The 12,279-nt window shown below is 42.5% G+C and overlaps 1 protein-coding gene across 5 annotated transcripts in view; it reads right to left on the bottom strand.

Annotated features, from left to right (window-relative positions):
• Positions 1-11,968, bottom strand: part of N4BP2 (NEDD4 binding protein 2) — a 71,623-nt gene extending 59,655 nt beyond the window's left edge. For 4 of the 5 annotated variants that reach the window (XM_050947291.1, XM_050947290.1, XM_050947289.1 and 1 more), the window contains exons 1-2: positions 11,882-11,968; positions 6,007-6,191 (exon numbers count right to left, since the gene is read on the bottom strand). The gene's annotated coding sequence lies outside the window, so the exon portion shown is untranslated. The remainder of the gene's footprint in view (positions 1-6,006; positions 6,192-11,881) is intronic. The other variant, XM_050947287.1, reaches the window with a different exon arrangement.
• Between the last annotated feature and the right edge of the window lie 311 nt (positions 11,969-12,279).

A 12,279-nucleotide genomic window follows, 5' to 3' on the forward strand; every position in this document is an offset into this window, starting at 1 on the left:
CAGTCAAGGTCTCAGCAAATTGTATTACAAGTTAGGATGCAGCCAATACCTCTCCCTTCCACAGGCATACCCCATACCCTGAAACTTACTAAATTGTTTTATGTTGGCTACAATGTGTTATATAAATTACTTCCTAAAGAAACTGGAATCTTTCAAATTTAGATCAAAATGCTTCTAGACTGCAATGAAATTGATCAAAAGAAATCCACAAAATTATCTGAACAATGGATGAAAAGCCATTAAAGACAATTCTTTAATTTAATGCTGCCCTAAAAAAAGGGACAGTTGAATTTTCAGTTGTGGGAAATTGGCATGCGTGGGGGTGGGGGAATAATTATTTAATGAAAACAGATGTGGATATTTTAAAAGTTAAAGCTTTATAGCCATTAAAACAAATTGTCAACATCATATGTTAAAATATACAAAGTAAATTGCCTTAAATCAAACTCTAATAAATTCTCAAGATGTTTCTTATTTTGCTGATCTGTAAATTTCAATTATCATCAGTAGAAATATTTTTTTAAAGGTTTATGAGTGTACGGTAATATCAGCATGTATCAATAAAAATCTAATCCTTCCAAGCCTAACTATGAATCACAATGATAACTGGCATATTTATATTCTGGCCAAACTGCTGATACAGGGATGGTCAAAACCTTCTGAGAATGAAGCTAAGCAAGACTACAGATCTGATGCCAATTAAGGTCACCTACCCAAATTATTGGTGGTTAGGGAATAGTCCGTTTCTCTCCCTTCTTTCCCTCATAAAATGGAATTAACATGACCTCTCAGGATTAAATTTACAACTCCTAACTCATTATATTTATGAATGTGAGTTTTTAGACAGAAAAGCTGTTTAGGAAATGTTGTATAAGTGCCATTCTCAAATAAATGTTGTAGTTCTATGCACCCCACCCCATCATCAGCTGGAATTTCCTTGATCGTAGATTTTGACATTGCACTCTACTGGCCTCCTACCTCAGTACCCAGCTGGGAAAATGGAGGAAGTACAGACCTCTTTGTCAGACATGGAAGCAACATATGGCCAGAGGTGAGCAGCCAGTGCAAGCAAGCAAGCCAATGAAGTAAAGGTCAACAAGCCATTAGCCAAAAGCTAAGGATTGTTCATTTCCTTCACTTTTTTAGGACAGTGGCTTGCCTGATGTCTCCCCCTTTTAAGTTCTTGGATGAATCAGAATGAGATACTCCTCTTCTAAAGGCCCTGACATCACCCAAAGGGGTATGATTAGATAAACAAAACACAACAAAAAAACCCAACTCCCCATTCCAGCAATTCTGGGCTCCGAAATCTCACAGATCCAAAAATATATCTAGTCAGTGGGTCTATACATATTTTGACGCACTTCAGGACATGGGTCAGTTTACAGACATTATCTCAACAAAACCTACAAAAGTCAAAGGTCAACAATAATATTTTTTAAATGCAAGGCTAATAAAAAATTGAAAATAAAACAATACGAAAATACCAATCATACACTCATTCAGCCATGCAGGTAGAATAGTTCCTGTTCTATAGACAGATGCTTATAACTTCCTCTTTCATATTTTGGTACTCAATAGTTTGACTTGCACACACAAAATCTGGCTGAAAGGTTAGATTAACTTGATCAGAACAAAAAAGTCTTTTCCTTCTAAAAATCACAACTGTGTTGTTCAATTTTTATACACAGGCCTATCTGGCTCAGAATCAGAAAGGGGTGGTGAAAGCTGCAGTGCAGTGGCTATTATAGCAACACCAGGGGGAGTATGGGGAGGTAGCTGTGTTAGTCTGTATCCACAAAAACAACAAGGAGTGAGAATTAATGGCATCTGTATCTGTAAATTTCACTCCATGCATCTGCAGGGAGGAGACTTTGGAAAAGGGGAGATTGAGAGGCTGGCTGCAACTAACTGAATCACAATCTGCTTCCTGGCCTTCTCCAGGAACAGCATAACAACGTGCTGTCTCTTGTTTGGAGCTTTGTAAGGCTATGATTCAGCTCTCCAGTAATAATGACAATAATGGCAAAAGTAAATAAAAGAGGCAGAAGAAAATATTTGCCACTTGCACTATTTATGGCACATTTTTAATAGAGGTGTATACAAACACACATGGATACCGCCATTGAATATTTCAGGTTCTGCTTTGTTCCAAACCACTGCTGTCACAGATCTAAATTATCTGTATACAAATACATTTTTTTATATGTTAAGTGTGCTAATATAAAAAAGTTCTTTCCCTCTCATCTCAATTACTGCTATTTCTTTGTTGAAGTAGTATATAGAACTGAGGTTAAAACTGTTAAATCCATACTGATATGCCCTATATAAAAGAATAAAAATGAAAGAGGACTACTACTCTTCTTTTCTCTTCACACCCAATATTAAGTTACTTAACAGCTATTTTGAAAAAAATATATATATATATATATACTGATTTTGAAAATTTTACTATGAAATATTTAGGAAGCATTGCTACCAAGACAGCTCCACCACCTTGCTCCCCAGAACATCAGATGCAGTCTAAAAAACTATTTATTTAACCAATTTCATTTTGCAAGTGATGTATTCTTTACAAATCTAGGTGGATGCATGCTTTGTAGGCCAAGCTTATTGCACACACCAGGGGCTCCTTGCAATCATCCATTTCACTCTACGAGCTCTCTGTGTGCCAGCTATCCATCTCTATTTCAGGGACTCTCTGCAACTCTCCTTAATCTCCTGACAGGGATTGTATGTGCACTCCATGCCCCAGCAGGGTCCCTCATTCTCCCCACTATACCAGCAGCTCTATTCCTTTCCCTTTCCCCCTCGCGCCCCAAATTAGGGCCCCCCATTCTTCTCACCATGCCAAGGGTTCTGTTGGTCTCTCCTCCCTTCCAACTTCCAACGTACCTTTCCTTCCCCCAGACTGGAAGAGAGTGGTGGACAATTGGCAACCTCTCTACCTCACCTGGAGCAGACTTTGAGGAAGCAGGTGTGACATTCCCCTGGGTACAATCTGGACCATTGAACTGCTGTGTCCTCTCAGTTTTCCAACCTGGGGTGCTTTTTACAGTGCTCCACTGTGGGAACAACCACTCCTGGTCTACTCACACACAGGTACAGCATCACATGATGCAGGTTTCTCAATCCCATTGCCAGCTACTTTTCAACTGAAGTGCGGAGGGGAATGTGTGTGATAGGGAGCCTGTGTATTGGGGGGTGGGGGGAGAGCAGACAGACAGTGTGTGTTGGGGGAGAATGTGTGGGCATGCTCTCTTGTAAATTCAGACAGCCGCAGGAAGCAACCAGTCCTGAGATGGGGGAGGCGGAAACCCTGACCTCAGCTCCTGCCTCCCCCATGGCTTGTCAGTGTGGACACCTCTGCTGTTTCATCACCAAAAGCCGACTTTCAGCAAAAAAATATTTGCCAGTGCACACCAAGCCTAAAAGTAATGAGATTACAAAGGAAATAAAAGGTAAAACACAGCTAACATCTAAGGGTATGTCTTTACTAGCAACGTTAAAATGCTGCCGCTGTTGTGGCATCAGTGCTAGGAGACAGCTCTCCCAGCACTATAAAAAACCCACCTCCATGAGGGAAGTGGCCCCCAGTGCTGGGTGCACTGCCTACGCTGCCACTTGACAATGCTGAAACTTGCAGCACTCAGGAGAGGGCAGGGTTTCACACTCCTGAGCGAGAAAGTTGAAGCATTGTAAAGTGGCACTTTTGTAGACAAGGCCTAACTTAACAAGCTAAGTGAATTAAAAGCAAAGGTTTTTTTCACCACATGTTTTTTTTCAGTCTTTTACTGGCTGAACACCTCTTCAGACAGGATTCCCCCTCTCCTATACTTCAGGAGTTGCTGACACCATGAACAGAGAGAAAAGGAGGAGTGCCCTAAGGCGTTGTCCTCTCTTATAATCTAATCTCTTGTGCTAGAAGCATCTCCAGCTGTTTCACAAAACCTGTTTCCAGCTGAGTCATGAGTGAAAGTCTGTTTGGAGGGAACCTTCAACTGTTTCTTTGTTCAAGATATAGGTTCTCTCTCACACACCCTGTCTCCTGCTAAAGAATGGTCATTTAACCAGCTGATCTCGCTGAAACCCGGGTCGGGTGTTGGTTAGCCTGTCTGTCTCTGAGGAATTGGTCTGTGGGCACGCCCCAAAATTACAACGTACTTCAATAACATTATGCAATAAAATCTTATAACATCACACACAGTGTTGCCACACATATTTTAACAGGACAATAACATTCAGCAGTTTATGAGTTTTCAAATGATACCTCACAAGGCATACTTTGTACAAAACTTATTATAATCCTGTAAAAGAATAAACATAGGGGTACAGATTGCCACAGCAGGACATTAGGAAAGAGGAAGGAAAGAAGCAAAGAATGAAGCCTTCTCTTGCCTCTCCTTCTGGCTACACCCTGATGGCTGAGTATTCTACCCACAGCTCCCAGAAGGGAGACCAATTATTTCTCGTTTGACATTCAGGTGTCAGCATATTAAACTCCACCGGGAGGATGGGCAGGAGTGTTGTTATGCTGCCAGATGTTAATTGGTGGCATTAACAGAGGACAATGGCTCAATGTGACTCCTTTTTCTCCTCTTTCAATGTTCCAATTGTCCCCAAAATCAGTGAAGTTCTGGCTACTGATAGTTAGAGCCTCCCCAGCTTGGTGAAAATGAGGGAGTAAATGAGGGTGGGGGAGGGGGAGAGGAGATGGAGTGAGTGAGGTGGGCCTCGGATGCTGACAATCAAGTAAACATCCATGAGGAGGTGAAAAGATAAAGGCTTGCAATTTTACATATGTTATACCATATAAGGATAATATTAATTGTGCTTCTGCAATGTATGCCATATGATAGCCAAATAAGGTTGTGATTTATGTATAAGCAAGATATGATAATTTGCGGTTTTAAGCTTTATAAGCACTGGCGAAAATCAGTTCGGGAGAGCGGCTTAACCCTTGCTAGGGAATACGCTGTCTCTCTGTGTGTGCACACATGTATCAATGATATATCAATAAAAGGAGCCTCAGGCTGTCTGATCAATTGACAAGGTAGTGGTCTTTTCCCCGACATTACGCTGCCAGATGTTAATTGGTGGCATTAACAGAGGACAATGGCTCAATGTGACTCCTTTTTCTCCTCTTTCAATGTTCCAATTGTCCCCAAAATCAGTGAAGTTCTGGCTACTGATAGTTGGAGCCTCCCCAGCTTGGTGAAAATGAGCGAGTAAATGAGGGTGGGGGAGGGGCAGAGGAGATGGAGTGAGTGAGGTGGGCCTCGCATGCTCAGTTTTGTGCCATTAGAAAGTTGCAGTCTTTAATTCACAGAGGGCACTGCATCAAGGGAGGAATGTAAGTACAGATAATTTTTCAAAGCCATTAGTTGTCTTAGTACTTAGTCATGTCAGGTAAATTTTTGAGCTCTGCATAAGATTAATGACTAGAAGTGGTCTTAAATTTGGTTTTACGTTTTATACAAAAATGTGGACCAATGGTTGTCAATAAGCCCACCCAAAACAAGCAGGATTGATCAAAAAAAAAAAAAACGAAAAAAAACCCCCAAGAAATAATCAGCGGCAGAAATTTGCATCTAAACATCATGATGCTGGGCAGGGCTTGAGCAAAGTCTGTAGAGCACAGAACAGTCCTGGGGGGGAAAAAAAGAAAAAGCAGACCTAGAGACTAGTGGAAAAAACACGTTTTTACTGTGGAGGCCTCCAGTTCATATATAGAAATGGCCTTAAACAGCATAGCTTTTAACATACAATCTCAGGTGGTATGACTGCTATGGTAATTTTAAATCACTCAGAGAAATTTGAAAGAGGATATTTAAGTAACTAGAAATATTAATTATTTTCAGTCTATTTCACATTCTATTTTTCAAACTGCATAACACTCAAAACATTTCACTGTTACTTTTTTTGTTTTGAAAGACTATAGATCTCTACAGACTGGAAAAAAAACATTTATAGTTCAAGTAAAATAATAATTCTAAAGGAACTTACATTTTGAGCTTTGTTGACTACACTGTACTAGGTTCCCTAGTGGTGAGTCCCTTCACATCTTGTAGAAACCAGCACCAATGTTTACATTCACTGAAGAGTTTGTAGCTATCTGATATCCTGCTTTCTTCTTGTCAGGAAACCATACTGTTGAACATAGGAATCAGGAATCAGTTGGTGCAGGTGCACTTTTTTTTATAAAGAGAAATAATCAAAATACAAAATAAACTATCGTATATAATTTTCCATCAATCTAATAACATTGAGCAAATTTAAAGACCAGATAATATAAGTTCTTTTACAGTCAGGTATTCTAACATTTACTGACAATTACCCTGGCACCTGTGCAATAAGGTCAGTCTGATTTAACTCACTTTTCTAAAGGACAAAGATAACCTTGAATTCAGCTAAGGATCTCTAGTTACTAATTTAGAAAAATCTGAATTGCATTAGACATAGGCATAACTCACCAACCATGACTGTAAAAACAGAACAGAGTTCAAACTAGAAATAAGTTTTTTTCATTTCGTTCTTATGTCCTCATCATAGCTCTCAAGCTGTCATGAAAGTGTGATGGTCAGGAAGAGATTCAGCTCATCATGTGGGGAGTTAAGCAAACAGGGAAACTGTGGTGCACAGAAATTAGAATATATCCCTTACAGCCAGAGTGATCAAGCTTTTTTATGCTTTGTCTAGATGAGGAAAATAGTGCTTTTTTCAGTCAAGTTAGCTCAACGGCCCTAATGTGTCTACATTAGTCTTTAGTGGGGTTTTCAATAGAGTTAACTTAACCTGTTGAAAACCCCATTTAACACTAATGGAGACATTTTGGCCTAAGGCTAAAACTGGACCTCCTAGACTGAACTAAAGCGTTAAATCATGTCTACACTGGTGCTATGTGGTGTTTTCAATCTAGTTAAATTAGTGGACCATGACTATGGACATACAGTCCTAAAGCATACTGTGGAAGCTTAAACATTCTTCCACAACCACTGTTATGGTTGGTTGGTTGGTTCAAAAAGCAGGACTGATGCCCTAATTTCCTAAAGACACTTTATGGAATTCTTAAGAAGATTATCTACATATTTGCACCAAAGTATGTTGAAATTTTTCTAAGTATAAGGAGAACTTTGATCAAAACATAGAGCATATTTTACATAACTCAGTCCTTAACAAAGAGGAAAGCATTTACAAAAGTGATGAAAGACTAGACAGTTTACAAGCTCCTGACCTTACCATCCCAATCTTGTTGAAAATGTAGTTTCAAAGTAGCATCCAGAAGATTTTTGAAACACTTATATTATTTTAGCCAACAAGACTCATCCCAAATATAAATATCAGAGACTGTGTCCAGAACAGGACAAAGAGGTTGGAGTATAGCTGATGGACAAAATCCTGAGTTCTTTTCTTTTAGCACCTAAAATTGATTATCCCACTTTCTAACGCAAATTTATGTTTGTGAAACAAGCTGTCACAGATGCATCAAAGTGGTAGAAAATAAAGTAAAACCATCGAAGACTAGACATATGAATTCAGAATGTTGTCAATTTTTAAAAGACCTTAACATTCTGATCCAGCCAGCTCAGTCAACCATATTTTCAAATTTGTTTTGTCAAAACTTCCTAATAGAGTAAATGCTAAACAAGCAAGTAAGGGCTAACTATTCCAGAATAACTCCATGTGTGGACAAACTTATTCCAGAAAAAGAGTGCCTTGGTTCCTATTTAAATTAATGCATTTTGAAAGTGGGGTAAACTAACAGGCACACGGCACTCTTATTCTGGAATAAGACTGTCTACAGATGGGGTTTATCTACATGGAACTTTTATTGCACAGGAGCAGGGTCCACATGGTGACAGTGCACAGCAGACTAGTGTATTTTACATTCACACCCCAGCAGGCTGCATCCTAAGGCTTGCTCTACACTTAGAAGTTAGATTGACATAGCTATATCAGTCAGAGGTGTGAAAAAAACACAGCCTTGACCGACATAGCTATGCTGATCTAACCCCCAGCGCAGACACAGCTATGGCAACAGAAGAATGCTTCTGTCTATATAGCTACTATCATTCAGGGAGGCGGTATTAATTAGGGTGACCAGATCGCAAGAGTAAAATATCAGGACACATGGGGGAAAGGGGTGCACAGCCCTAGGAAGCTGCAAGAGGGGCGTACGGCCCCTGCTGCAGCCCTGGCCACAAGCCACGGGAAGGGGCGCAGGGCCACGGCTCCAACCCCTGGCTGAAGCTGTGGGGCAGGGATGCATGATCCCAGTTCCAGCCCCGGCCATGCTGCCAGCTCAGCCCAGGTGACAGTTACCTCACCTCCCAGAAGGGCCAGTGAGCGCACCCAGTGAAGGGGGCAGGGTGTGGGGGAGGGAGTGTCTGAAAGGTCTGTGGGGAAGCACTGGGCTGTGAGGGGGCAGAGGGTGCTGGGCAGTGGAGGAGGTTTGTGTGTTTTGGGATGCTAGGCAGTGGGAGGTCTGTTGGGGAGGCACCAGGGGAGATGTGTGTGTGTCAGGGCGCAGGGCAGTGGGGGTCTGTGTGGGGCGCTGTGTAGTTGTGGTGGTGGGATTATGGGGAAGGGCAAGACAATTACAAATGCCACAAAACTCTATTAATATATTACCATTATCCAGTGATTCAGTTACAACATGGTTCTATTTTGTAACATAGTTAACATCCCACCTACAGTACAAAACAGAACTGTGTTGTAATTGGGTCCCCAATAGTTTAAAATGGGGCTGATGGGCCCTAAAGCCTTTCATACATTTGTATTTTTATTAAAATCTTCCACCAATGCAATTGCAACACTAGTGTAGTCTGGTCTCCAGAATACATTTGTGCTTCCATTATTACGCCCACTGGTACCACTACCAATGCAACAATGGGAAAGTTTATCAAAAATGAAAGTGTTGACAAAGCCAACAAAAAAAAAAAACTGGGAAAATAAATACATTCTGTGAGGGAAGAACATAGAAAGGGGGGATGGGGGGAACCATAAAGAACACTGTAAGTGTTTTAAAGAAGTTCTTTGCTCCCAGCTGAGTTTGTTTCTCAGCCGTGGAAAAAATTCACATCCCTGAATGCCATAGGTATGCCAACCTAACTCCCAGCGTAGATGTGGCTAGGTTGATAGTAGGGATGTAAAATAGTAAACGGCTAAACAGTTAACTGATAAGCATTCGTTTTTCCAGTTAACCCAGCTTAACCATTAATTCCCAGCCCCCAGACAGCTGGAACAGCCCTAGCCCTAGCTAGCCCCAGCCCCAGCCCCAGCCCCGCCAGACAGAGTAGCCACCAGGCCACGCCAGCCAGCCGGCCGACCCAAGGAGCAGCCCTTGGCCCTCCCCCTTTAATGAGTTAATCATTTAAACTATATAATTTTAATCATTTAACTGGTTAACCTTTTAAACAATATTTACATCCCTAGTTGATGGAAGAATGCTTCCACTGACCAAGCTACTGCTACTTAGGGAGGTATATTCCCTACAGAGACAGAAAAAATCTCTTCCATCTGTGTAGGAAACATCTAGAATATGACACTACGGTAGCACAGCTACAGCCAGTAGTATAGACAAACCCTCACACTGCCATGTTAAATAATGCTTTTATTTAAATGACCCTTTTGAAATTAACATGTCAGTGAGATGAAATATATGGAGAAGGAACCAACTGACTTCTTTGCTGCTGTTATTCTGTTTAGCTGGAGGCTAACTTCCAGCAGGATTTGTATTTAGCTTTTTGTTTTATATTTAGTAGGGTTGCCACCCGTGACTTCAAGTTGGGTACAAGTCAACCACAAGTTGTAATGAGCATGCTGAAAAACATATCACAGAGGAGGAACTGTAAATGTCTAAAAACTTAGCACTCAAGTTGTTTACATTAGTTAGAACAAGTTTAAAGTAAGGGTAGGAAGGGGTTAAGGGAAAAATATGAAGAATATTGAAAACAAGAGTGCAATATTCCCATCCAGTACTTTAAATCACATCTCTACCAAAATCAGCCATGTTGCAGCACATGATTACACTCTGATTATTCCTGTAATGAAAGTCTAAACATATATTAAAATCATATTTAAAATGGGCAAAACATAAAAATCACATTGTAAATAAACATGAGATTATTAAAAACAAAACAAAAATGTCTATAAATACAATTTGCTTTAAAATAAATTAGTATCATTTTGTGCATTGTTAGTTTCGCTTTAAGGTTATCAAGCATTCACTTTTTGAATTGAGAACACGATAAACAGCTATTCCTTATACTTTGCAAGGTTTTAAAAACAAATTAGTGAAACATTTCCACAAGTTATACATGTTCAGAATCTTTTCCACAAAAAAAACAAACAAAAAAAATCTATATTTTGGGATGAATTTGAGTAAATCTGAATCTTGCTATAGCCAAACTAAGTGTTTGGAGACAAGCTGTAATAGACTATCCTGACATGGCTGCTGTTATGGTGTGAGGTAATTTAGGGTATGGAAGTTTGGAGGAAAGATAGCATCTACACATATTTCTAGATTAGCAAGAAGAGAGTGAATCTTGTCAGGAATTTTGGTATTGCAAGTGGCTTCCATACTTGTGCGCCTTTCCAATCACTTTGATGTGTGGTCATGAGGTATATTATAAGTACTGCCAGCGCCATTGTAATACCTAGATTTGCTTGAAGGCTCACAAATGGAATCCTATCACTTGCCAGTGTTGTTTGATTTCTGGTTTGCATAACCCCAAAGGAAGTAAGTGTAGAAAGGTAAACAGGAAGGCCATTTTTGCCATGAAAGGTGCAGAGTAGGCCTTCTTGCACTGGTTTCATTACATTAGAAATGGAATGCATATGTCCATACTGTCCCTAAATCAATTTAAACTCCCAGGGATACAGTTACAGTTTTGAGCTAGAGTAACTTTTACTGATTTAAAAGAGCCTTTGATGGGCAATCATTTGTGTGTGGCAAAAAGGCAGTTACTAACTAGTTAAGAAGGTCCTACTCCTAGTGCAACTTTGTGTACAGCCAAGAACTTGTATACTGCACAGGGTCCTTCTGCACCACTGCAGTACTAGTTTCAACTAAAAGTGCAGGTGGTGCAGTTGCTCTGTTACAAGTTCTTTTATTCCAGAATAATCACTCTGCTTTGGAAATGCACTAGCTCATGAAAGCTTTTATGCCCAAATAAATGTGTTAGTCTCTAAGGTGCCAAAAGGACTCCTCCTTGTTTTTCACTAATAATTCCAGGACATCCAGTCAATTTCCCAGTGTAGTCAAGCCCCTAGTCAATCAGTCTGCAAAGTCCTGCCAGCAGAGCCCCACCAGGCTGCTCAGTGTTTCCCATACTGGTACTAAAAGATGGGAAACCTCCCACCGCACAGGAAGCGCTGCCTAGGCGAGACTCCGCGCCGCAGGCAGCTCATCTCCAGCGCATTTAGGACTGGGATTCTTGCTCTGTTTTGTCATTAATTCTGACTGACTATGCTCGGTTGCTGCTGCACAGCCCCCAACGCAGCGGCAGCCCCGGGCAGGCTGGTGAGTCTAGCGGGCTGATGTGCAGGGGCCAGAGGAGAACCCCCGGGCAGCCCCGTGTGGGAAGGCAGGCGACACAGGACGGGACGAGGGCAGCTCCCGGTGCCCCTTTGGCCAGGGGATGAGGCGGGGCGGCTGGCAGCGGTGGGAGGGGACGAGGGCCGCGACGCACCTGCCTGTGCAAGTAGGACAAGGCCTCGCTCTGCATAAGAGCCCGGATCGGCCGGCCCCGGAAGCCGGGCAGCTCGCCCCTGTTGGGAGGCGGAACAACCACCCCCAGGCTCCTCCCCGGCAGCCGCGGCCCCTCACCCAACCCGCGCCGCGCTCCCTATAGCGACCCCGGGGCCGCCCTTAACTCACACAGCTCCGACGTGGCGCAGCCCTGAGCGGCCTCAGCTGCTCCCTGCCCGGGAAAAGGAGGCTGCTCGGCGGCGGTGGCAGGAGCGGAGCGTGCGGAGCGTGCGCCGCGTCGCGGGGACACAGTGCCGCTCTCCGTCCGGCCGGGGAAGAACAGCCCAGGAGGAGGCTCCGCGTTACCCCCCGGGGCCTGGCCCAGCAGCGCCGCCCGCCGCGAAGCCCCGCCCCAGCCTGGCATTGGCAGCAGAACCCGCGCCCAGCTTGTCTGCCGAGAGGAAGCCAGAGAGTCGCCAACTTTCTGACTGAACAAAACGGAGCACCTTTGCCCCGCCCCTTCTCGGAGACCTTGACTGGCTCACTCCATCTTCTCCCCTACCTCAGTCACTTGCTTTCCCCCTCCC

This window comes from Gopherus flavomarginatus, chromosome 3 (genome assembly GCF_025201925.1).
Source record: "Gopherus flavomarginatus isolate rGopFla2 chromosome 3, rGopFla2.mat.asm, whole genome shotgun sequence".
In the NCBI taxonomy this organism is placed as follows: domain Eukaryota; kingdom Metazoa; phylum Chordata; order Testudines; family Testudinidae; genus Gopherus; species Gopherus flavomarginatus.